This window comes from Dermochelys coriacea, chromosome 1 (assembly GCF_009764565.3).
Source record: "Dermochelys coriacea isolate rDerCor1 chromosome 1, rDerCor1.pri.v4, whole genome shotgun sequence".
Taxonomy (NCBI): Eukaryota; Metazoa; Chordata; order Testudines; family Dermochelyidae; genus Dermochelys; species Dermochelys coriacea.
This window is the reverse complement of record NC_050068.2, coordinates 151,569,904-151,596,869: the sequence shown is the minus strand read 5'-3', so window position 1 is coordinate 151,596,869 and position 26,966 is coordinate 151,569,904. Positions and strand designations below refer to the sequence as shown.

Genomic DNA, 26,966 nt, shown 5'->3' with positions numbered 1-26,966 from the left:
TGGCCTGGGGTCCGGGTCCATCACCTCTGACCGGGTCCTGGTAGAAGTTTCCAGAACAGAGCTAGGCGTGATGGCTTCTTTAGCCTGGATGAGGGTGACCATTCTCACCCTCTTGACTCGCTTCACATGATTGGCCAGATCTTCTCCCAACAGCATGGGGGTGGGATAATCATCACAGACTGCAAAAGTCCACGTTCCTCACCAGCCCTAGTACTGGACAGGCAACTTGGCTGTAGGCAAATTGGAAGAGTTGGACTTGAAGGGTTGAATCATCACTTGGATCTCTGGGTTGATTAAATTGGGGTCCACTAAGGAAGCATGGATAGCTGACACTTGTGCTCCGGTGTCCCTCCACGCGGTGACCTTCTTCCCGTCCACACTCACAGTTTCCCTCCACGCCAAGGGTATCTGGGAGGTATCTGGGCCTGAGGACCTCTGGGGTGATTCTGGTGCAATGAACTGTAATCTGTTGGGGTTCTTGGGGCAGTTGGCCTTTACATGCACCGGCTCACTACATTTAAAACATCATCCAGCTGACAGGTCACTGGGGCGAGGTGGGTTGCTGGAGAATAGTGTGGCAGGACGATAAGGTGGCTGGAGGGTTCCTGGGGACTTTGGGCGGTCCCCGGTAGTAGGGGGTGGTCTGAGGTTGTCCCTTCTGGTATCCGCTCCAACTGCGATCAGTTTTTTTCTTTTCTGCCACCTCCATCCATTTGGCTCCAAACTCCCACACCTCAATTACAGTTTTAGGCTTCCCATCTAGGATGCATCTTTCTATTTCCTCAGGAACACCCTCTAAGAACTGCTCCATTTGCATTAGGAAGGGCAAATCTGCTGGAGATTTAACACTTGCTCCTGATATCCAGGCATCCCAATGTTTCACAATGTGGTAGGCATGTCGGGTAAATGACACGTCTGGTTTCCACCTTAGGGCTCTGAATCGCTGACAGGAATGCTTGGCTGTTAGCCCCATTCTGACTCTCGCCTTGGTTTTAAAACAGTTCATACTGGTTCATGTGTTCCTTAGGCATTTCAGCCGTCACCTCAGCTAAGAGTCCACTGAGCTGCGGCCTCAGCTTTACCATGTATTGGTCTGTAGAGATGCTGTACCCTTTCAAAGTTTTTTAAGAAGGCCTCGGTATCATCGCCTGCCTTGTAGGTGGGGAAGTTTCTGGGATGGGAAGTGGTACCTGGAGAAGGATTGCTAGGGTTTGTTGGTATATTCTCCTGAGCCTTTGCCTTTTCCATCTCCAGCGCATGCTTCCTCTCTTTTTCCTTCTCCTCCAGTTCTTTGGCCCTTGCCTCCATTTCTTTTTCCTTTGCCTCCACTGCTCTCCTGTGAGCAGCCTATTGTATTGTTCTGCCTCTTTCGTTGCCTCCATTTCTTTGTCCTTTGCCTCCATTTCTCTCCTGTGGGCAGCTTCTAGGGCTTTTTCTGCCTCTTTCGCTGCCTCCAGTCTGGCTAACTCCAATTTGTGTTGTATCTTGGTTTCTGTCATCTTTACCTCTCTGTTTTTAACTAACTTTACACCCGAGAGTTAGAAATAAAACAAAAAAAAAACTTGGCTTGTAAAATTTTGCTGTGCTGTAATATGATACTTATATTCTCTGATAGTGATTGTCAGCCTACAGAAAAACAAAAAAAAACAAAAAACAAAAAACACACCAAAACCCTAACACCTTTGTCTCCAGGCAAATAGTTGCTAGTTGCTCTTAAGTTAAAAAAAAAAAAAATCTTCTTCAGGTCTGTGAAGACTGGTGAATTTCCCTGCAGGAGGTTAACTACCCTGCCTTTAGGTAGAGAAAACTCCAGCTCACAAAAGACAATTCCCTTTTTTTCTGCTCTGGCCCCAAAGCAGAGAAAAAAAACTCCAACTGCTCTCAGTTGGAAACCAGCTTTCCAGCAGCCCAAAGGAAAAAAAAATTCCCTTTTAAAATCTGAGCTTCTGGTTCAAAAAAAATCTCAAATTGATCTCAAAATGATTTCAAGTTAATCCCACCGCTCTGCCACCATGTCAAGGTTCCTTCCCTACTCTGAACGTTAGGGTACAGCTGTGGGGACCTGCATGAAAACTTCCTAAGCTTACTTTTACCAGCTTAGGTTAAAATTTCCCCAAGGTACAAACTATTTTACCCTTTGCCCTTGGACTTTCGCTGCCATCACTACACGTCTAACACCGGTATTATTATTATTAGGAAAGAGTTCGTTTGGAAACGTCTTTTCCCCCAAAATCCTCCCAAATCTTACCCCCTTTTTTCTGGGGAAGGGTTTATAAAAATCCTCACCAATTTGCACAGGTGACCACAAACCCAAACCCTTGGATCTTAAGAACAATGAAAAAAGCATTCAGTTTCTTAAAAGAAGAATTTTAATAGAAGAAAACGTAAAAAAAGAATCGCCTCTGAAAATCAAGATGGTAAATACCTTACAGGGTAATTAGATTCAAAACATAGAGAATCCCTCGAGGCAAAACCTTAAGTTACAAAAAGACACAAAAACAGGAATATACATTCCATTCAGCACAGCTTATTTTCTCAGCCATTTAAACAAACAGAATCTAATGCATATCTAGCTAGATTACTTACTAAGTTCTAAGACTCCATTCCTGTTCTGTTCCCGGCAAAAGTATCACACAGACAGACAGAGACCCTTTGTTTCTACCCCTTCCAGCTTTGAAAGTATCTTGTCTCCTCATTGGTCATTGTGGTCAGGTGCCAGCGAGGTTATCCTAGCTTCTTAACCCTTTACAGGTGAAAGGGTTTTTCCTCTGGCCAGGAAGGATTTTAAAGGTGTTTACCCTTCCCTTTATATTTATGACAAAGCCTGAGGAAGGAAATTGGGAAGGGGAGCCACTGGGGATAGGGAGTGTATGCTGGAGGGGAAGGAAGAGATACAGATCTGATGAGGAGCCACAGGCAAGGAACTGGGGATGGCTGGACAAGGAGTGGGAGTGAGAGTACGGAAAGTCTGGTAATGGCGAGGAGACTGGGACAGAATGTCTATAAGGGAAGACAAGGACTGGCTGGGGAAAGGAGACTGGAACTGTGATTATAAATCTGAGGATTGGAGGCTGGGACTCAGTGGGGCAGAAATGAGACTGGGGTGAGAAGCCAGGGTGGGTGGGAAAGAGACAGGATCAGGGACAGTTTGGAGGAGAAAGGCCAGAAGTAGCCAAGCTTGGGGAGGGAAGAGGTAGAACAGGTAGAAGAATCTGTGCCCACTATAGCACACTCCCCAGCTGAGCCTGGTGTGGAACCCAAGAGCCCAGAGTCTCATCAGTCCTCTTCTGTCAGCAAATATCTGTGAAACTTGCTGGCTAAGTGTGTCTCATCCCTTGATGATGCTATTCCACATAGCAATAATAGTTTGCCCTCTTCTATCAGTCACTTAGAATCATAGAAGATTAGGGTTGGTAGAGACCTCAGGAGGTCATCTAATCCGACCCCCTGCTCAAAGCAGGACCAACACCAACTAAATCATCCCAGACAGGGCTTTGTCAAGCCGAGCCTTAAAAACCTCTAAGGAAGGAGATTTCACCACCTCCCTAGGTAACCCATTCCAGTGCTTCACCACCCTCCTAATGAAATTGTTTTTCTTAATATCCAACCTAGACCTCCCCCACTGCAACTTGAGACCATTACTCCTTGTTCGGGCATCTACCACCACTGAGAACAGCCTAGCTCCATCCTCCTTGGAACACCCCTTCAGGGAGTTGAAGGCTGCTATCAAATCCCCACTCACTCTTCTCTTCTGCAGACTAAATAAGCCCAGTCCCCTCAGCCTCTCCTCATAAGTCATGTGCCCCAGCCCCCTGATCATTTTCACTGCCCACTGCTGGACTCTCTCCAATTTCTCCACATCCCTTCTGTAGTGGGGGGCCCAAAATTGGATGCAATACTCCTGATACGGCCTCACCAGTGTCAAATAGAGGGGAATAGTCACTTCCCTCAATCTGCTGGCAATGCTCCTACTAATGCAGCCCAATATGCCATTAGCCTTCTTGGCAACAAAGGCACACTGCTGACTCATATCCAGCTTCTCATCCACTGTAATCCCCAGGTCCTTTTCTGCAGAACAGCCATTTAGCCAGTCGGTCCCCAGCCTGTAGCAGTGTATGGGATTCTTCCGTCCTAAGTGCAGGACTTTGCACTTGTTCTTGTTGAACCTCATCAGATTTCTTTTGGCCCAATCCTCCCGATTTGTCTAGGTCACTCTGGACCCTATCCCTACCTTCCAGTGTATCTACCTCTCCCCCTCTAGCTTAGTGTCATCCATGAACTTGCTGAGGGTGCAATCCATCCCATCATCCAGATCATTAATGAAGATGTTGAACAAAACTGGTCCCTTGGGCACTCCGCTTGATACCGGCTGCCAACTAGACATCAAGTCATTGATCAATACCTGTTCAGCCTGATGATCTAGCCAGCTTTCTATCCACCTTCTAGTCCATTCATCCAATCCATACTTTTTTAACTTGCTGGCAAGAATACTGTGGGAGACCGTATCAAAAGCTTTACTAAATTCAAGGTCTATCATGTCCACCACGTTTCCCATATCCACAGAGCAGTTATCTCATCATAGAAGGCAATCAAGTTGGTCAGGCATGTCTTTACCAGACATGCTACACTGGCGCAGCTTAATTGGTGCCGCTGCGCTGATGTAGCATGGTAGTATAGACTAGCGGCCCTTTGTTTATATTTTTGGTTGTTTTGAGGAAGGTAATAGAGAAGCAGAATTAAGGTCATTTAGCATGCAGTTTTCTAATTGGTTTTAAAGTGTAACCTTAACTTTGGATTTCTTGGCTTCCTGAAGATTTATCATCTATGGCTTGTGGTTTTTAACTGCAGTGTTGTTCTAAGGCATTATCAAAAGAGGTTACATCCATTCAAATTTAACTCCATCATGAAGTTTTTTGCTTAGGAATTGTCTTATGACACTTTGTCTGAACTGCCCCAGACATTCAAGAAAAGCTGTACCCTGAGCTAAGACCTCACATGAAATTTCAGGTGAGTCAGGTTTTTTGTGGTGAAGTTGGGGGAGGGATATATCAAAATGAGGGCCATAATGGGAAATGAGTTTAGCTAATTGCATATTCTCAATTAAGTGTCTGGTAGTAAATAATTGTTCTATTGTTAATTAAAAGTATTGTAAACTGAAACTATATAGGTTTCTGTTGGATATTTTATGACGCATATTGAGAGTTTTAATATTTAATCAGTTTGCCATAATATATCACACCCTCTAAAAGGGCTGGTATTTAGAAACAACAATAGTTCAGCCCTTGATTCAGGCCTGATTCAATAACCACTGGAGCCAGTGGAAGTTTTTCTATTGATTTCAGTGAGCAATGGATCAGGACAACAGAGCAGATGATTGCTGGTGCTATGTCGAATATTCTCAAAATGCAGTTCTGCTCTGAAGAAGGAGAGAGGGAAAAGAGGCATTTTGACATTCTGTTTGTTCACTGTTTCCTTGTCAAACATGTTCAATTTACAGTGAGGTGTTACATAAGTATAATTTACGGCAGATTTTGTCTCTGCAGTTGGAATTTAGGGCTTGTCTATACTTGAAAATTAATCCGGAATAAGGTAGGTGTGAATTTAAAGCAGTTTCACTATTCCTGATTAGTTTAATGTGTGGTGGTTCTTATTTTAGAATAAGAATGCTTGAAGTGGATTAAGCTAAATTGGAATAAGGCACTCTGATTCTGGAATAATAATTCCAGATGGACATTCATCAGGAATAGCTATTTTGGAGTAACTTCCCATGTAGACAAGCCCTTAGTTAACTGTTCTGTTGATGATATGCAAGGGAGAACTGAATCTTGCTCCCACTTCAAGAGAATGTTGGCATGGGAGTGTATTTCCTGTGATGATGAATAAAGGATCCTTAGTTAATATGATCTAAATTCCTGTGTTAATAGCAAAGAATGCTAGTAGTGAAAAATTTATTTTGTCACTGAAATAAACAGTTCAACTCAACTTGCTTTCTCCTTTGCTCTTTGTAAATGGAATGCCTCTCTCTATACGCCTGTGTTCTGTGACTCTGGGCTGTGCTGTCCAGAGGTTGGCATCACCAATCTCAAAGGGTCAGTGCGCCCTGCTACTTTACTGGCGTTACCAAGCCAAAGCTATGTTTATTGGAAAATTGTAAAACTTTCCCATTTCCCCCATCAATGTGTCTCCTTCCACTTCTGAGGTATCCTCCTAAGCAGCTGAGTCTCCAGGTTCATTCTGTCCCTGGACTCTGCTGGGAATGTTCACAGTGGTACTGTTTATATTGGTGGATCAAACTTATTTTCATCGTATTATAGTTCAATGCTGGAGCACTCCTTGCATGTTTTGAGTAAGGCTTCTTCAGAGCTATAATCTTCTCAGAGGCAGCATGTATCCCAATTACAGCCCTTTTCCCTTTATCTTCTTAAATACAGAAAGTATTCATGTCAATAGAAGTACAACCTTCATTTCTCAACATAAAAATGAAGCAAAAATCTTTCTTACCTTGATGCTGAAAAGAAGACCATCCAGTAATATGGCCCACTCATTTCTTGAATTACTAGCATAGTCTCAAATTTGAAATCCATTATTTCCAAACTTTTTTTTTTAAATTGAGTATATTGCTTGTGCAGCAAAATAATTTAAATCTAAAAAATGCTGTGCAGACATAAGGTTCATTACTCTGGTGTGCTCAAAGGCCATAAATAATGAAAGGATGATTTATTATCTTTGAATCTATGTTGTTCATCAGGCTGATGCATCCTATACAACACTTGCACGTGTTTTGATCCAACCTTTGCTTTTGGCATTTATAAAATCTCCTCTTTAGGCCTTCTACATACAGATACTGATGAAAAAGCAAGCCGCAACTCACAAGAGCAGGTTATTCAAAGTAGTATTCCAGGATCAAGAATAAAGGAATGGAAAGGGAAACATAATAATTTAAAGACTCTGCAAAGACATGGAAGACCCCAAGTAAAATTTGATGTGGTTTTACAGGAATCCAGATGTATATTTTGCTCTATTTTTCAGCACTAAGATAAGGATAACTTAAGGCAATGAGTATTTTTCCTCTCATTTACATTCATTTTACATTGAATGTACATTTACATTTACATGAAATCAGTGGAGCTATGTCTCATTTATACAGGTAAAAGCTAAAGGACAGAATCAATATCTCAAAACTGGTAGTAGTAAATTCATGGTGTGTATTATTTTCTTTGCATAATTTTTTTCTCTTCACACCAGTAACGAATACTGTTTTACTTCAGCATCACTATTCTCTAGTCTGTTGTCTTCTGATAGCTTGGATTTCATGCAATTAAGAGTAAGTCTACACTACAATATTGAGTCACCCTAAGTTACATCTTTGTATAGCCACCACAGTAATTGAATAGGTTTTACATGTCCATACTATACTACTGGTGTCAGCGGTGCACATCCTCACCAGGGTCGCTTGCACTAATTTAACTGCCTGCCTGTGTGGAGCATTGTGAGATGGTTTCTGAAAGGCAGCAACATTCGTTATAAGCAACTGACTCAACCTAACTACATCAATTTAGGTGCTACACCTATTGCAGAGGTGCAGTTAAGTTGGTGTAGTGGGTGAGTTACATTGGTGAGAGCTACATGTTAGTGTAGATGCTTAGAGAGTTAGGTCGACGTAAGCTGGGTCACGTAGCACAGGGTTCGTACTCCCAGGTGAGGTGCATAGTTGTCAAGAATGTACCGTAGAATCTTCAAGGTTCAGTATCAGAGTTTAATTGTGGTTTGTATCAAGGCTAGAGCTGGAGGCTTCATGAACAAAGAATATTAACAAAAAACTGCCTGAAGTTAATATGTAAGTTTAATTTTTTTTGTTAAAGTTAACTATGGAAATATATATTGTAAGCCAGAGTTCCCTGCCTGAGGACAGTAATGAGTTCACATTCCATTATTAGTCTTGTATAAAACACTGTGAGAGAAAGCTGAGAGTTCTGTCTTCTCATTATTACTGATATTCTTTGGCCTTGATGTGTGAATGTAGGATCCTACCATGCTTGTTATTTCCATGTAATTTTGTGTTCTTGTAACCACGGAAAATATAGCAAAGAACTATAAATCAAAAGAATATCCAGTGTGCAGTAATAAAGTGGATATTTTAACGTTGTGCTCGGACAAAGGATCTAAATGGAGAAAATAAGGATTATATGAGGCCTAGAAAGCAGTGTGCTATGTAACATTTGTGGAGGAAAAATGACCTCAGTTTTCTTTTTATGGGAACTTAACAAAAACCATGAATATTTATATTCTCTTCTTTCTCTGTCTCATATATAATGTGTGTGGAGGGGGTATTTATTATTTCTCTTCTAATTCTGCTTTATACCTCATTGTATTGTATGATTTACAAACTATTATTTTTATATGGCTACTAAATGGTGATTTGCGGCAAATGAGTGGCAGCAGCAGAATTATGCAGCATCCTATCAAAGTGAGGAAAATGAAAAGAGGTCAGTGAGAGGTAAGAGCTTGTGCTCTGTGATCTAGAGAGAGTTTCTAGAATCTTTTTACTTCCTGATGCATAGCTCTTTTTCAGGCATACAGAAACTCACACATCCAAACCTTGCTTCTGTATTTTTAAAGTGCTGTACGGAGAAGGAGGACTTGCTGTAAGATAGCCTGGCAACAGAGCATCAGTGGACTATACTTGTCATGAAAAGGATACTCTATACTCACTCGGATACCACAACCTCCACTCTCCATATTTATTCTAATTGAATTTGACTAGTTCAAAGTACAATGGGCCTAATCCTGAAGTCAACGGGAGTTGTTCCATTGACTTTGTTGGGCTTTGGGTCAGACCTTGTTAGCCTTTATGCAAACATGCTGAACATACTTGATATCCTCAAATGTTTCAGAAGGATTTCTGTCTGACTTGGTCATGTGAACATGCAGATACTCTGCATTGGTAACTGACAAGTTGAAGCTTGTATGTAAAGAATTCCATGATGTCAAACCACCCTATTTGTCAGATCTCCCTTTCCTGTAAATACCTGCTAGACTTCAGACATTGGTTCTTAATCATCCAGTATATAGAACGTTCTCACCTCAACGCTCCAGCATTCTGACTCTGGAAGTGGATTTTGCTGCAGTACATTAAGATGATTTTCAGTTACTAAGGTTGACAACTTGGGAAGATACTCTTTTCAGACTCCTCATGTGAAGAAAATTAAATGAGAGGCATCAAAATGAAAGCAGAACAAGTAGAAATAGAGTTGGGGGGGTAATGTTCAGTGAAAGTTTGTGATATTTCAGAAATTCTGTAGAAGAAATCTGAATTTTTAAGTCACTTCACCTCAGGAGGATTTTGCTTGAGCAGAGTCCCATGTGGCTTCTGCAAAGGAAAAGCACATTTTATTAATATGTGCTAAGATCCTTATGCAGCATGCTGATTCTTTGCAACTCCTGGATATTCTGTATCTTTTCCCTGGCCATTGTAGCCTAATATTAAATAGAGATGCTGGGTTTCAGAGATGCTGGAACTGAACTGAGCCCTCAAGGTTAGATCTTCAGGAGATGTAAATCAGCATAATTCTGACTTCCCCTCTCCTCGTTGACATCAGTAGAGCCATACCTACTTAGACCATCTGAGAATTGGGCCCTCAGTACTTAAAGCAATTGAGTGGAATTCACCTTTTTAAGTGGGTTCTTCCCAAGACTGCCAGAAAGGACTCCAGTGCAGGATTTGGGGATCCTCGGAGGAAGTCCATGTTGGTTCGCTTGGGGGACTCCAATTAAAGGGTTAATTTTTCCCCCCTCCTTCACAGATAGAAGCTTCAGCCACTACAATGGTAAAGTTGCACTCTTAAAATCTGCTAATCAAAACTCAAACCATGTGAAACTGACCTGGGTAAATTTTAATGACAAGCTTAAAAGTCAGTGTAGGTTTGCTATGGTTGCTGTAACTCGCTGGGGTGATATGATTCAGTGCTGAAACCAGGTGGAGCATAGTAATTTTTCTGTGGGGTTTAGTTATTGGGTTTCTCAAAACCCAAAACTGTAGAGCGTGAGGCCTGAGCATGTTGTGAAAACTGATGTGAAACAACACTGAAGAAAATGCTCATATAATTCCCTGCAAAGCAAATCGGCAAAACTGCTCACAGCTCTAATTATAGGTTTCAGAGTAGCAGCCGTGTTAGTCTGAATCCACAAGAAGAAAAGGAGGACTTGTGGCACCTTAGAGATTAACAAATTTTATTCCACTGAGAATCACTTCTTCAATCGGCAGTGCAGTAGTTTTTCACTATACTATTTTACTCAAGTTGAGGTACTACTATTTATATAGCATCATAAGTCTGAACAGCTAGGCACAGTGGGATGGCTGTACAAAATCGTATTACACATTCCCTGCCCTGAAGGACTGCCAGTGTGTGGGTACGTGATGAGAGAGTATGGAGAAATACTGTGACAAAAACTGAGGTGACAAGCTGCTGGCATCTGGGGAAGAGCAAGGAGTTCCAAACCAAAAAGAATAGAATAGCATGGAAGATTTACAGCTACCAACTGTAATCTTTGAAAGTAATTTTCATAACCCCTATTAGTGCAGCTTTTCATAGTCTATACCTGATAAAGGTGAGCTCAAGTGATTTTTTTTCTTATGTGTTGTTCCTTCTCTTTCGTAAGGAAACAATATTTTAACTGTGCCTATAACTTGAATTTGATTGTTCATGTGGGGACATGGGTGCTGATTGAACGTACCTCAAAAATCTTTACCATATTGAAAGGAAGAGAATGGGAGGAGTTAATTGGGCTAGAGGTATTCTAGGTGGCACAGGTAGCAACACTTATCGTTAAGCTTGCCTGACGCTTCCCATTATAAGACCCTATTTTCAGTTGCTTATGACTTGCCCTTGGTGAATCCATGTTGACTGTTCCTGATCACCCGCCTCTTCTCCAAGTGCTTCAAAATGGATTCCTTGAGGACTTGCTCCATAATTTTTCCAGGGACTGAGGTGAGGCTGACCGCTCTGGAGTTCCCCAGATTCTCCTTCTTCCCTTTTTTAAAGATGGGCACTATATTTGCCTTTTTCCAATCGTCCGGGACCTCCCCCGATCACCACGAGTTTTCAAAGATAATGGAAAATGGCTCTGAAAACACATCAGCCAACTCCCTCGTCACCCTCGGATGCATTAAATCCGGCCCCATGGACTTGTGCATGTCCAGCTTTTCTAAACCATCCTTAACCTGTTCTTTCACCACTGTGGGCTGCTCACCTCCTCCCCATACTGTGCTGTCCAATGCAGCAGTCTGGGAGCTGACCTTGTCTGTAAAGACAGAGGCAAAAACACCATTGAGTACTTCAGCTTCTTCCACATAATCTGTCACTAGGTTGCCTCCCCCATTTAGTAAGGGTCCCACACTTTCCCTGACCTTCTTGTTGCTAACATGCCTGTAGTAACCCTTCTTGTTACCCTTCACATCCCTTGCTAGTTGCAACTGCAATTGTGCTTTGGCCTTCCTGATTACACCCTTGCATGCTCGAGCAATATTTTTATACTCCTCCCTAGTCATCTGTCCAAGTTTTCACTTCTTGTAAGCTTCTTTTTTCTGTTTAAGCTCATTGAAGATTTCTCTGTTAAGCCAAGCTTGTCGCCTGCCATATTTGCTATTCTTTCTGCACATTGGGATGGTTTGCTCCTGCGCTCTCAATAAGGCTTCTTTAAAATACAGCCAGCTCTCCTGGACTCCTTTCCCCCTCACATTAGCCTCCCAGGGGATCCTGCCCATCAGTTCCCTGAAGGAGTCAAAGTCTCCTTTTCTGAAGTCCAGCATCCGTATTGTGTTGCTCTCCTTTCTTCCTTTTCCTGAACTCGACCATCTCATGGTCACTGCTGCCTAGGTTGCCACCCACTTCTACTTCCCCTACCAATTCTTCCCTGTTTGTGAACAGCAGGTCAAGAGGAGCACAGCCTATAGTTGATTCCTCCAGCACTTGCACCAGGAAGTTGTCTCCAACACTCTCCAAAAACTTCCTGGATTGTCTGTGTACTGCTGTATTGCTCTCCCAGCAGATGTTAGGATGACTGAAGTCCCGCATGAGAACCAGGGGCTGTGATCTGGAAACTTCCGTTAGTTGTCTAAAGAAAGCACCCGGCTACCTCATTCTCCTGGTCTGATGGTCTATAGTAGACTCCCACCACATAAGAACATAAGGTCATACTGGGTAGACCAAAGGTCAATCCAGCCCAGTATCCTGTCTACCAACAGTGGCCAATTCCAGGTGCCCCAGAGGGAGTGAATCTAACAGGTAATGATTTAGTGATCTCTCTCCTGCCATCCATCTCCACCTTCTGACAAACAGAGAGTAGGGGCACCATTCCTTATCCAGCCTGGCTAATAGCCATTAATGACTTAACCTCCATGAATTTTTCCAGTTCTCCTTTAAACCCTGTTATAGTCCTAACCTTCACAACCTCCTCAGGCAAGGAGTTCCAAAGGTTGACTGTGCGTTGAGTGAAGAAGAACTTCCTTTTATTTGTTTTAAACTGGCTATCCATTAATTTCATTTGGTGGCCCTAGTTCTTATATTATGGGAACAAGTAAATAACTTTTCCTTATTCACTTTCTTCACACCACTCATGATTTTATATACCTCTATCATATCCCCCCTTATTTCCTCTTTTCCAAGCTGAAAAGTCCTAGCCTCTTTAAATCTCTCCTCATATGGGACCCGTTCCAAACCCCTAATTGTTTTAGTTGCCCTTTTCTGAACCTTTTCTAATGCCAGTATATCTTTTTGAGATGAGGGGACCACATCTGTATGCAGTATTCAAGATGTGGGTGTATCATTGATTTATATAAGGGCAATAAGATATTCTTTGTCATATTCTCTATCCCTTTTTTAATGATTCCTAACATCCCACTTGCTTTTTTGAGTGCCGCTGCACACTGCATGGACGTCTTCAGAGAACTATTGACAATGACTCCAATATCTTTCTCCTGATTAGTTGTAGCTAAATTAGCCCCCATCATATTATATGTATAGTTGGGGTTATTTTTTCCAATTTGCATTACTTTACATTTATCCACATTAAATTTCATTTGCCATTTTGTTGCCCAATCACTTAGTTTTGTGAGATTTTTTTGAACTTCTTCACAGTCTGCTTTGGTCCACGACATCACCCTTGTTGCTCTCGCCTCTAAACTTAACCCAGAAACTCTCAATAGGCTTTTCTCCAGTTCCATACTGGAGCTCTGAGCAATCATACTGCTCTCTTACATACAGTGCAACTCCTCCACCTTTTCTCCCTCGCCTTGAACTTCAATAGTTCAAGTGACATTGATCTGTATGATCAATCCTGCTCATGACAAATGTGGGACTTATATGATGCCACAGCAGAATTTCTGTTTTTTTCACTTGCTTTTTAAAAAGCAAGGAAACTGCAGACACAAAAAATGATTAAGAGAACATTATTAAGATTGCAAAGTCAAGCACACAAAAGCTGAAATATGCCAGAAATAAGGTTGCCTGTACAACTCATACAAACTCAGTCTCACCCCTCACCCACTCCCTGGCTCCCTGTCCCAGCTCTTTGTCTATTTAACCCAAGTTCTTTCCCAACCTCCAGCTCCTTGTCAGATGTGTCTCCCTTTCCCCAGTGCCCCATTCTGCCCCACTTGAGTTCCTAGGTCCAATCTATTTGTCCAGCCTGTCCCAGTCTCCACACTTTCCTGGCTCCTCATCCGATCTCAGTGTTTCTCAATCCCCATGCCATGTGGCTCCCAGTCTCCCGCCGCCCAGAGCTCCCAGTTCCAGCCTCTCTGTCCCTCCCCACTGAACCAGTCCAGCTTCACCTACACCTGGCTCCCAGTCTCCTTGTCCAGCAAGTCCCAGTGTCCTCCCCCAACTTCCCGTCACAGTTTCTCTCCCTTCCCCCAAGTTCCAATCTCCCCAGGTTTCTTGTCCTTCTCTATTCCTTTCCCTCCTCTCAGGATTGGCTCTTGTCCCCTCTGATTTCTGTTAGATTCCATGCTGCCTGGGCACCAACAAGGGGGTCACTGAGAGCACAGGAGAGACTTCCTGGTCTATGTTCTGCTGGCTGGCCCCACCCCAGCACAGAGCTGCTATTACAAGAAAAATCCAGTTTCACCCTGTAACATTCAGAAGGAGAGAGAATGCTGAGTCGTACTGTGAGAATGGCACACATGCACTCCAAACAGCACTAGGAGCTGTGAGACTTGGGAATGCTCAGTAATGATGGAATCTTCTGAGACCTAAGTTGCGAAGGTCTAGCAAGTCTCTACTGCGCATGAGCAAACTGCAATTTTTCAAAGGCTTATAACTTGGCCAAATTTGTGCAACAGTTCATGAGGATGGCAATACACATGTTCCTGACACAAAAGGCCACACCCACACCAAATTTCAGGTCCCTGTTCCAAAGTATGGGGACACTAGAGCTTTTCAAATAAAAGGTTGCCAAAACTTTGGGCAAAACAACTCATTTTTCCCTATCCTCTTCCTTGCAGATAGCTGAATTGTTTTGGCTGAAATTTCTCAGAAACATTCAGCCTAAGGCAGATGCTTTGCATGGAAAATTTCATTCCAAACAGTTAAAGTTTGGCAAAGTTACAAGCAACTGAAAACAGGGGCTTATAATGGGAAGTGCCAGGCAATCTTGTAACAGAGGGTGCTACGACCTGCCTATACATATAACTTGTAAGGAACATTAAAATTGCAAAATCAGGTGCTCAGAATTAGAAAGTGCCTGAATTAAGGTTGTCCATGCAACCCTATGTATTATGACGCAGTCTTTAATTACATGATTACATAGTATTTCTTCTACAGAACCCTTGCCCGAGTCGGCACACAGGATGGTGCTGTGCTCACCAAATGGTTAGCTATTCAATCTTTTGTTTCATTTTCAAAAGTCAGCGTGTGGCCCTGTGCGTTATTTACAGCACACCACCCAAACAAGTATTGAATACAGAATTAATTTCCTCATGTGCTTTTCTATGGTGCTTTCATTGTAGTATCTTTGATCTTTATAAATGTATCTTCATAACACTCCTGAGGGGATATCATTACACCCATTGCACACATGGGGCACCGAGGAACAAAGATCAAGGTCAAAAGTGTCAGCTAACTTTGAGTGCCCAATCTGAGATGCCTAGCTTGAGTTTTCAGACGACTTAGCATTTTATAGCACTTTTATGTTCCTCCCCTCCTCTGCATTCAAATAAGATGGCTCCCTTCTCCTCTATGCTGCCTGGGCGCCAGCAGCGACGGTACTGAGAGTACAGGAGAGAGTCTCCCTGCTCTCAGTTAGTGTCGAGCACCACAGTAGCACCAGCAGATGGGGACTGCAATTGCAGAGATAGTCCTGCTCAGCCCCAGCAGCCTCAAGATTGAGCATGCTCAGCTGCTCTAGGGAGATGGCACCTGCAGAGTCTGGTCAGCAGTAAGAGCTGTGAGGGGACGAAGCACGCTCAGTTAAGGTGGAATCTTCAGAAAATTTAACTGCCAAACTCTTAACAAGTCTCTACTGAGCACAAGCAAACAGATTTCAGGAGCTCTTAACTCGGCAAAACGTCATAAATCCTCAAGGAATCCATGTTGAAGCACTTGGAGGAGAGGCGGGTGATCAGGAACAGTCAACATGGATTCACCAAGGGCAAGTCATAAGAGCATTCTCCCATCGACATAATTACTCCACCTCAGCAAGAGGCGGAAGCTATGTTGCTGGGAGAGTGTTTCCCACCGACTTAGTGCTGGCATGGACACCGCTTAGGTCGATGTAACTTGCATCGCTCAGGGCAGTGGCTTTTTCACACCGCTGAGTGACATAAATTACATGAATTTAAGCAGTAGCATAGGCAAGCCCAAACCAACTGCAAAAATCACCCAGCTTCATTTTGTCAGCACCACCACCCATACTAATGCTTATTCTTACAGTGAATTGATTACACACTGCGGTATCATCAAAACTAAACTCCACCTGTGTTTACACAGATTATGCATAATACTTCTGCTTTCTTTATGCCTATATTCAATCCATGAAGAGAGGTTTATTTTACCACTTCCTGAAGAGAAACAGAACACACCCAGGAGTCATTCTCACAGCACAAGATTAATGTGATGACTATTTACTATTTTCATTAGATTAGAGCTAGCATATCTACAGAGACACCCCTCCTGAATTCTTAAAACTATAGAATTTACAGGGTAAAAGAAAGGAAGTATTACACAGTTTCAAAGATAGATATGCATAAAAGACAATACAATTCTGTAGTCTACACTCTTGGAAAATGTCTTTCAAGTAAGCTTGCATGTGATTTACAGTAAAATGTTAATGTTATGACTAAATTGCCTTAAATCCTCTTTAATGGAGTTTTTAGCTAGACATTATGTACCCAATTGTGTGAAATGTTGAGTGGCACTTGAGGGAGCTCAGAATCTTGCAAGATTTGGAATCTCTCCATTCCTTTAATAAATTGCTTGTCATAGTATCAGTTTCATGCTTGGTCATTTTTCTTAATAGCAATTACAGACTTTATGGAATCATATAAGTTAGAAATATATTAGGAAAAATATTAGGAAAGACGTATTATATTAGGTGATCCATTTGTTTGTTTAGTATATTCTCTAGTATTTTGAGAACACCATTAGAGATTTACAATTTTTCATTTACAGTACCAGTACTTTGTCAACCAAGTTTTAAAATGGCCTACACAACAGGACACCCATTATGCATCTTGGGAGACTACTCCTATACCTAATATCAATCTATTTTAGTCATTTATCAGGCACCTATCATTGGTTATTAAATTACTGTAGCACTCTGTCAGAAAACTCTTCCCAATATCTAACTCAAAATTTTCCATTTAATGTCATACCATGACTCCTACCTAAAGCCTCTTGTTCCACATTAAACATCAAAGCTTCCTCTCTGGTGTTTACTGACTTCATATCTTTAGAGATTCATGTACCTACCCCATAGTCATTCCTTTTTAAGCTTTACATATTTGACTCAATCATTCCTTGCACTTCACCTTAATCAGTGCTTTTTTCTCTTAATTCCTTCAAAGGGTAAATATCTTTCTAGTAATAACTTGAACAACATTTTAGTTATGGTCACACCAGAGCCATAGATTGTGATGTCACTAGCCGTTTTTCCTCTAAGATTTCCTACTGGTGGTAGCAATGGTGGGGGCATCTTGGTCTACACTAGTGCTAACAGCAAATAGCCTTTATTAACGCAAATGTTAAAAAAAAAAAACTATATAATACAGAGGTTGGGGAAAGAGTGTCTGTACATGTGGGTATAGTGCTTAGATTATCCACAAATATAAACTTAGTTTTTAAAAGTCATATGATACATACAGTACATAATCAGCAATAACCCAAATTTAGGTGAATAGATTTAACAATACAGTTTAGATATTAGAATCCAAATACTTGGGTACATCACTCATGAAAAGTTGTACAGAGATTTGGTTGTGGAAAGCAAAGTATATCAATGAGTGGAGATTGTCCCTCAGGCTCCTTTCCAGCAACTTACTTTCCTCTCCGTCAGCTCCTCCGTTACCCCTGACTCCCCCAAACCTTTACTCTGCTTCTGAGGGGTGTGGGAAATACGGTTCTGTATTGTAGTTTAAATGAATTATTACTCAGAGTTTTGTATTAATATGCCTAGTAAGGAATCTATTTGTCAAAAAAACACTTCCTGAATCTTTTTTTTTTGTCTGTATTGTTACAGACATATTTGCTGACAGGTATTTTGAAATAAATGACCAAAAATAATTGAAACTGGTGAGATTATACTGGGTTATTTTGACAAAATACGCAGAATTTAAAAATATTGTGCGCAGAATTTTTAAGTTTTTGCCACAGAGTTCCACCAGGAGTACACTATGCAACACTTCAGTGTAAACAGCCCATGATGCAATCTCATAACAAACCTGCTATCCACTGTAAACATTACTGGTTTCTAGGTTTCTCCCTCTCATCATGTATGCATGTTTTGAATTACTTCCTCTTAGATACATAGTGATCCAGAGAAACGAGGAAAAAGGTCAGAAAATAAGATTGATAACTTGAAAAATGAATTATTTCTTGTCCTCGCTAACATTTACAATGTCTCTCTATTTCACATCTGTAGATGTCACTAACTCCCTGTACTCCCTCTTGCAGATTATTAAATGAAGATGTTTAAATCAACATTTTCAAACTGAGGTGCCTAAAACTAGGCTTCTTAATCCTTATTATGGCTCCTAAATAAAAGTGGCCTGACATTCAGGAGTTCCTACCACCTGTAGCTTAAATTTTCTAAAAATCAGACCACTTAACTATACCTTAATAAAAACCAGACTTGTCACTGACCCCTGAAGTACCCTGCTGATGACCTCCACCCAGTTTATTACGTTGTTTTTCTTATTACACTTTGCTTATGGTGCTTCAAGTAGTTTTAAGTCCACATGACAATATTAACCATACTGACTTGAATTAATAAGTATAAGATTTCACAAGATGCAGTATTAAATGCTCCATTAAAATCCAGGTATTCACCACTTTACCCTGGCTACTAATTTTGTAATCCTATTAAAAAAAACCAAGTTTCTCTGGTAAGTTTTACTTTTGTAAACCCATGCTGCTTATAACTCATATTTCCATTTTTCCAATAGATCCTCTGATTTTTTTCTTCATATTTGTTCCATTACTTTACTAGGAAAGCGACGGGATGGTAATTTCCAGGACACACTTTTCTTTGTTTGAAAATCTGTATGATGTTCGCTTTTCTTCAACCTTCTGGTACCGTGGCAGATGTTCGTGACTTTTCAGAAATAGTTATCTTTGGCCTATTTTTGAACTTTAAAATGTGTTAAACATTAATATGCCGGAGAAGGAGGTTCAATTCCCTATTTCCCCCTTTACCTCTCCCCGCCTTCCAGGCTCTGGGTTAGCTAGAGGGGGTGGAGGCAAAGGAATACATTCCTGAGAGTGATGCAAATTATTCCCCTTCCCTTTAAGGCTGATCTCACTATGCTCCTATAGTACAATGGCTTCAGAAATAAGGGACCAACTTGAACTCAAATCCCATTGTAGCACAAAAACCATCAGTCCTGTCATGTTGTAAGTAATACTACTAGTCCCAAAAAGCAGATCCAAATGACAGATGCATTGTTTTCAAACAGCATTTTCTCCCAGAAGTCTGTCTAATGCCTAAGCCTTTGGGGATACCATTCCCCTCATGGGCAGTGGCTTCCATAGTGTCTGGATGACACCCTGAAAGTCCAGTAATTTACAGGAAGGAAGCAAAGCATTCATGCTGCACTGTTGTGTCCTCCAGTTCATCCCCTGGCTACAAGACTGCTATTTACTGATCTTATGCACCAGACATGTACTGAGTCCATTCTTTAAACTCTTATAAAAGGGCATTGGTTGTATCAGACATCACTTGCCTTGGAGAGATTTCCTCCACATTTGCAGGGACATTTCCTGTTTCCATGTTTCCCTACAGACTGAGTTATAAGGGTCTAACTCTAATCTAAAAGCCCCAGTGGATGTCTTTCCATTGACTTCAATGGAGCATTGATTATTAATCAGCCCATTATATAATGCAATAAGTCCTCAAAGTATAGTCCTCACTCATAGCTTTAACCACAGCTGTTTACTAACTCCGCATATGCAAACTAATTATGTCCACTCTAGGGTGGTGAGCTGATCTGGAACCAAGATCTAGAGCAGTGGTTCCCAAACTTGTTCCGCCGCTTGTGCAGGGAAAGCCCCCGGTGGGCCAGGCCAGTTTGTTTACCTGCTGCGTCCGCAGGTTCGGCCAATCGCTGCTCCCAGTGGCCACAGTTCACTGCTCCAGGCCAATGGGAGCTGCTGGAAGCGGCACGGGCTGAGGGACATACTGGCCGCCACTTCCAGCAGCTCCCATTGGCCTGGAGCAGTGAACCGCGGCCACTGGAAGCCACGATCGGCCCAACCTGCGGACGCAGCAGGTAAACAAACCAGCCCGGCCACCAGGAGCTTTCCCTGCACAAGCGACAGAACAAGTTTGGGAACCACTGATCTAGAGCAACATGTCTCCTTAAAGGAATTGTTGAAAACATTAAGTATCATCCCTTTCTGTCTACAGCCACAGATATCTGAACATAGAACTTTCACAGAGAACTTAAAGATTCTAGAGACATTTAAAAAGTGGAGATAAAAAGCCATTCCCCTAGCCCTCCCCCAAAAACATGGTGCTCTCTTAGTCATGCTCCTGTTAACACATGTTCTGGGAGTGGTATAGGCTGTGAAGGATCTTTCATCTTTCCTCTAAGATCTACAGTGTCAGCAATAAAAAAGTAACACTATCTAGGAAAAGACAGGATAGAAATTACAGCTGAACTGAAAGGCACAGATTGGGAGCACTGAGGCAAATTATGGAAAAGTGACAGAGCATTGGACTAAGAAGTTAAACCACACAGGCAGGGACTAGCCTTTTTCAACTACCTGACTCTGCTCTGCTCTCCTCTGGATCTGAGACTCAGCCTCAGCACCTCACACATGGGAGACTGAACAGAATCCAGCCACCCACCCCCCTCTGTCTCAGGAGATGGCCCAATGGTACAAACTTGGACAGAAGAGGCTTGCCACCAAACAGACCAGGCCAATTCCCTTTTGCACCCAGATGGGAATTTATTTGTAATACTGTAGTTTTACATCTGCATTGAAGATTTTTATGAACATTTGTAAGACACTGTTTTTGCTCAAGAGGTTTGTTTCAGTTTGAATGCACTTATGAATAACGCTATATCAAATATTTTCCAAAATACAGAAATCCTAGCTGTTTTCGAAGCTATTTATATGTTGCTATTCATTTTGATAATTTCTTCACGTCTGAGCTTTAGGCTGAAGTTAAAACTTCAAACACTTATCAATTTAAAAAACAACAACGAATACACACATTATGTACCTCAAGGTAGTAACCCACAGATACTGAAATAACTTTACAAGTTACAAAGCAAACAGATAACCAGTAAAAGACTACCTGATCTTGCAGAACAGGCAACTCACACAGTCATTTGCAAACCTTTAGTAAAGACAGAGAGAGATGGAGACGGGGAAGCAGTCCTGAAAGATTGCTCTTTTTTAGCTTCTAAGAACATATTCCACCAATGACTTCTAAATGCTTCTCATTAATCTACAACTTAACCACCATGCTGGGACTCAAACCATTCCCTCTCCTTCCAGATGGGCCTTCCTCTCACTTCAGCCATACCTGATCTATTTTGCCGCTCTTTCCCTTTCTGGCTTTGGGAAGGTCATCAGTTATCCCCTCCTCCACACTATGCTACAAGTTCCATTTGCTAAGGCGAGGCAATAACCTTAGCAGATAGAGAAAACAAGGTGTTCAGTCACTACGTAATCTTGTGCTGCAGTTTTCCTTAAAGCTTTCACTGCAGTGAAATTTTTTTTCAAAGCTGTATAAACAGCATGTCTCACCAGTGAATCCAAGAAAAAAACATTAGTTAGTGGGTAGAAAATCTGCCTCCCCCCTGTTAAAGTGAGCTGGAGGAGAGGAGTAAATATCACCTAGTGAGAACATGTCTACATATTAGGCTGCACATCAGGACAGGTTTTTCCACCTCACCTGCTAACACTCAAGCATTATTTGGATGGAAAAAACTGCAGGCACAGCATCCACTGTCACTAATCAGGTCCACCTCCTCTGTGATCCTACCAGAGGACATTTTCTGTCCTCTTCTCTACCACTGCACTGGCTGGTCACACAGGAACATTAATTCTCATATTTGGCATATTTCTCTCAACTTCTTAAATCGGATTTCCCTTTGTATCAGATACCTGCATTTAGAGTTTTCAAACTCATTCTAATGTCAAGGTTTAGCTACCACTTCATTCCCCCACTCCGCCTTCCCACTCCCCCCATTCCCCCGAAGATTCCTAGTATCTGACAAGGTTATAGGAAAAGAGAACAACTGCCTCCCTTGGTCTACAGGCCATTCTCAAAAGTGACTGCTCAGTGCTACTTTCCTTTCCACTCTGTCTTTCATTATCCTCCCTGACATACCAATCCTTTAAATTGCTTGGTTGCACAGAACTCACCAACCTAAGCAAGAATGTGACTCACCGATGATCCTTAAAACAAAAAAGCCATATCATACACACCAGGCTACAGTCAGAAGTTAACTGTAACCATTTGAGTTACAGCAGATCACACAAGCTCAGACTTCGCCTAAAGATCACCAGCTAACAGAATAACTTCTTCCATCTCAGTGATGACAAACACTGCGTTCCCTCCATCACACACTTAGCTATGGTTCTCCAGACATGGTTCCCTATCTTCAGGGGATGAAATTCAAACAAGAATGGAAATTGTTACTACTTTAGTTGGAAAACATAATGCATGCTTTCTAGTTTTCTGCTTTCCATCTCTTCTCTGTCCCATCTGCAACCATCTCTTCTCCAAAAAGATAGAGACGCTCCGCCTCCTTTTTTTCTGTTTATTAAGTTAGCCATAAATGAGATTCTGCAGAAGAGACAAGCACTTTAAAGTTAAAACAGGCTTACTTGAAGATCAAGTAAATCCAATTATATCTAATTAGAGCTCAAGCCTTAAATACTCAGGCATATGAGTTACTTTATTCAGAAACATAGCCTAACTGAACCCAACATCTTGAACTCAATAGAACAACTCACAAGTTACTCATGTGCATCTTCTTTGCAGGATCAGACCTTAAATCATTAAATAAGATCATCTGTAACTGGTTATATTCTTCGTTCCTCTCTAATAATGCATTATCAGCCAAAAAATAAAAAATAGAAGAAACTTTTGTAGTAAGCTTTATCATCAAGAACAAGACTGGCGAAGAATAATCCCCCTCAAAGAGCTGCATATTTGAAAACTGATAATTGATTTAGAAAGCAAACAAAGTAAACATGTTGAAATCCTTAAAAACTAAAGTACATCAATAAACGAACAAGACACAAATATTCAAAATGTAGAAAGCTTTCCCTCAGTTTTTGTAACCAGATTCATAAGAAGTGATTTTTTTTAGTTATTTGAGCAATAGGCATATAAATACTAATATTGTGTACAATATTATATGGATATGGGGAACGTGGTGGATGTGATATATCTTGACTTTAGCAAAGCTTTTGATACAGTCTCCCATAGTATTCTTGCCAGAAAGTTAAAAAAGCATGGATTGAATGAATGGACTATAAGGTGGACAGAAAGCTGGCTAGATTGTCGGGCTCAACAGGTAGTGATCAATGCCTCCATGTCTAGCTGGCAGTCAGTATCAAGCGGAGTGCCCCAGGGGTCGGTCCTGGGACCAGTTTTGTTCAACATCTTTATTAATGATCTGGATGATGGGATGAATTGTACCCTCTGCAAGTTCACAGATGACACTAAGATGGGGGGAAGAGGTAAATACCCTGGAAGGTAGGGATAGGATCCAGAGTGACCTAGACAAATTGGAGGACTGGGCCAAAAGAAATCTGATGAGGTTCAACAAGGACAAGTGCAGAGTCCTGCATTTAGGAAGGAAGAATCCCATACACAGCTACAGGCTGGAGACCAACAGGCTAAGCAACAGTTCTGCAGAAAAGGACCTGGGGATTACAGTGAACGAGAAGCTGGATATGAGTCAGCAGTGTGCCCTTGTTGCCAAAAAGGCTAACGGCATATTGGGCTGTGTTAGTAGGAGCATTGCCAGCAGATCGAGGGAAGTGATTATTCCCCTCTATTTGGTACTGGTGAGGCCACACCTGGAGTATTGCATCCAGTTTTGGGCCCCCCACTATAGAAAGGATGTGGAGAAATTGGAGAGAGTCCAGCAGAGGGCAACAAAAATTATTAGGGGGCTGGGGCACATGACTTATGATGAGAGGCTGAGGGGACTGGGTTTATTTAGTCTGCAGAAGAGAAGAGTGAGTGAGGATTTGATAGCAGCCTTCAACTCCCTGAAGGGGGGCTCCAAGGAGGATGGAGCTAGGCTGTTCTCAGTGGTGGCAGATGCCAGAACAAGAAGCATTGGTTTCAAGTTGCAGTGGGGGAGGTCTAAGTTGGATATTGGGAAACACTATTTCACTAGGAGGGTGATAAAACACTGGACTGAGTTACCTAGGGAAGTGGTGGAATCTCCTTCCTTAGAGGTTTTTAAGGCCCAGCTTGACAAAGCCCTGTCTGGGATGATTTAGTTGGTGTTGGTCCTGCTTTGAGCAGGGGATTGGACTAGATGACCTCCTGAATATCAACCCTAAAATTCTATAATAGCTACATACACACACACACACACTCCACAATCCTGAAATCAGATCCTTGCACATGGACCCTTGTACTCCACAGAGCTCCACTGCAGTCAGTTGTGCACCCCACAGGAACAAAGGTCTGCCCACATAGATTGAATTGCAATTTGGGGTCATATCCGCTCAAACATAAAAAGCTAGAAATTGACTAGCAAAACTTTGAAAGAGTTAGTCCAAATAAAACTACATGTTTGGGAGGGATGGGGGGCAATCTTGAACATCATTGCCCCAAGTCCTTTTCTGAGTCACTGCTTCCTAGGATACGGTTCCCCATCCCCTGACTATGACTTGCATTCTTTGTTTCTAGATATAGGTCTTAACATTTGGCTGTCTTGAAATGTGTATTGCTTGCTTACATAAAATTCACCAAGCAAGTCAGATCCCATTGCATCAATGACCTGCCCAATTCAATATTTACCATTCCTCCAATGTATGTGTCATCAACAAACTTCATCAACGGTTTTATTGTTTTTCTTCCAAGTCATTGATAAAAATGTTTAAAAGCATAGAGCCAAGCATAAAACCCTGTGGGAACCCACTGGAAACACACGCACAACGATAAACAATGGCAATTAGTTCTCTCTCTCCCTTCTCTCCCATTTTACAGAACACTGTAAAAGATAAATAGCATCAATAAAAATAGGACGGTTACAGCCAACCACTTCCAATTTACAGAGCATTTTTATATTAGAGGGGGAAAGGTTGTCCCATTGGTCTTTATTACTACGAATGCTTAGATTCCCCCCCCCCCATGGGAACAATAATTTGATCCACAATGACAGGTTTCAGAGTAGCAGCCGTGTTAGTCTGTATTCGCAAAAAGAAAAGGAGGACTTGGGGCACCTTAGAGACTAACACATTTATTAGAGCATAAGCTTTCGTGAGCTACAGCTCACTTCATCGGATGCACCAAATGCATCCGATGAAGTGAGCTGTAGCTCACGAAAGCTTATGCTCTAATAAACGTGTTAGTCTCTAAGGTGCCCCAAGTCCTCCTTTTCTGGATCCACAATAAATTCTTTAGCCTTTTACCAACTGAAAGGGGGAATGGGTGTGTTTAAATTCGCCCCAGTAATGACCCAAACTTGCAACATTCCAGAGACGTGGATCTCCAATTTACTAGCGATTGACTGCAGCGTTGTTGGAGCCCAGGGCAGAAGAGAAACCCCTCTCTAATTTACCAGACAAGCAGAGCTCAGCGCAATCATTTGAAAAGACAGTCTCACCAGCCACACGTGCCAACATCGCTCTGATTAGCACTCGCTAAACACAGAGAGAAAAGGCAGAACAGCCTTTTGTCTCGGTCGCTCTTGTGTCTTTAAGTCAAGGCAGAGCTCAGCGAGGACCTCGCTTTGCCACCGGCTTGCTGCCTTTCCCCCGCTTCGACAGCGTCGTGTTCCTTCCCCAGCCGCCCCGAAAGCGACGGTCCCGTCGCATCCGCCGCGGAGCTACCATTAAGAAATGCACTTACCGGGAAATGGTCTCGGCCAGGAGGCTTGTTCTGGCGGCAGCCCCTTCCACGGCCGCGGCAACTAAGAGCTGCCGGTGGCAATTCTGTTCATTCAGCTGAGCGGGGAGGCGGAGCGCTGGCTCTAGCCCTCGCCCCCCAACGCTCCCCACCCACCCAGGGCCACGGCTAGGGGCGCTACAGCGAGCCCGGGCACCAGCACCAGCCGCTCCTCACGTGGCCGGGGCAGGGGGAGCAGCCCCGCTCTGTAGCGGCGGCGCTGCCGCTGGGGAGAGGTGGAGAAAGGCGGGGGGAGGCTGGCTCGGTGCAGAGTCCCGGCGCGGGAGGCTCCCCGGGCTGCTCGCTGGGCACCAGCACCTGCCCCCGGGGAGCTCCCTCTGCAGGCCGCGGGCGGGCGGGCGAGCCCGGAGAGATGGCGGGGGGAGGGGGGCCAAACCCCCCTTTCCCCGAGCGCGATGCGCGCAAGCTGCCCCTCCTGGGTCACCAACTTGCCGCCGCGGAAAGTCTCCGCCCCTTCCCGCCGCCTCTGGGCACGTCCCGAGCTGCGGCGGGAGCATCGCCGGCGGAGCGCCGCCGGGGCCTGGGCGGGAGACCAGCCCTCACAGGCAACGCAACCGCAGCAGCTCGGCGCTGCCCGCCCCGCGGGAGCTCCCGCCTGCTGCATCCACCGCGGAGCTGCGGCTGCCGCCAGCCCAGGGCGCCTCCCCGCCGCCAGGGCGCCCGCTCGAGCAGCAGCGCGGGGTCGAGGAGCGGGAGGCAGGAGAGTCCGCGGCCCCGAGAGCAGCGGTGCAGGAGCGCCCACGGGACGGGCGGGAGGCGGCCCGCGCCGAGAGAGTTCGCACGGCCGGGGTCCTTGTGGGGCCGGGCTACGCGGGCGCTTCTCCCCGGCAGCGAAAGGGTCCGAGCGCATCCCCCTGCTCCAGCAGGCCAGGCAGCTTCCAGCCGCGGACGAGGCTGGGAGGCGCCTCGGAATCCAGCTACACAAAAGGGGAACCAGGTTGCCTTCTGCAACCCCCCCCCCCCGCTCTTCTTAGCTGCCCTGCAGCCTGAGTGTGCAGCGTGAGCTGGGGGGGAGAGGGGCTGGTCTCAGCTCCTGCCCGGGGCAGGGAGTCAGTATGTTGTTTAGGTTTCAGAGGAGCAGCCGTGTTAGTCTGTATTCGCAAAAAGAAAAGGAGTACTTGTGTCACCTTAGAGACTAA

General features: G+C 43.3%; 1 protein-coding gene across 4 annotated transcripts in view; it reads right to left on the bottom strand.

The window, feature by feature from the left end:
• The window catches only part of SYTL5 (synaptotagmin like 5), a 177,367-nt gene extending 150,828 nt beyond the window's left edge, over nt 1-26,539 (bottom strand). For 2 of the 4 annotated variants that reach the window (XM_038387843.2, XM_043505622.1), the window contains exon 1: nt 25,771-26,539. The gene's annotated coding sequence lies outside the window, so the exon portion shown is untranslated. The remainder of the gene's footprint in view (nt 1-25,770) is intronic. The other 2 variants (XM_038387845.2, XM_043505626.1) reach the window with 1 other exon arrangement.
• Nucleotides 26,540-26,966: the final 427 nt, after the last annotated feature.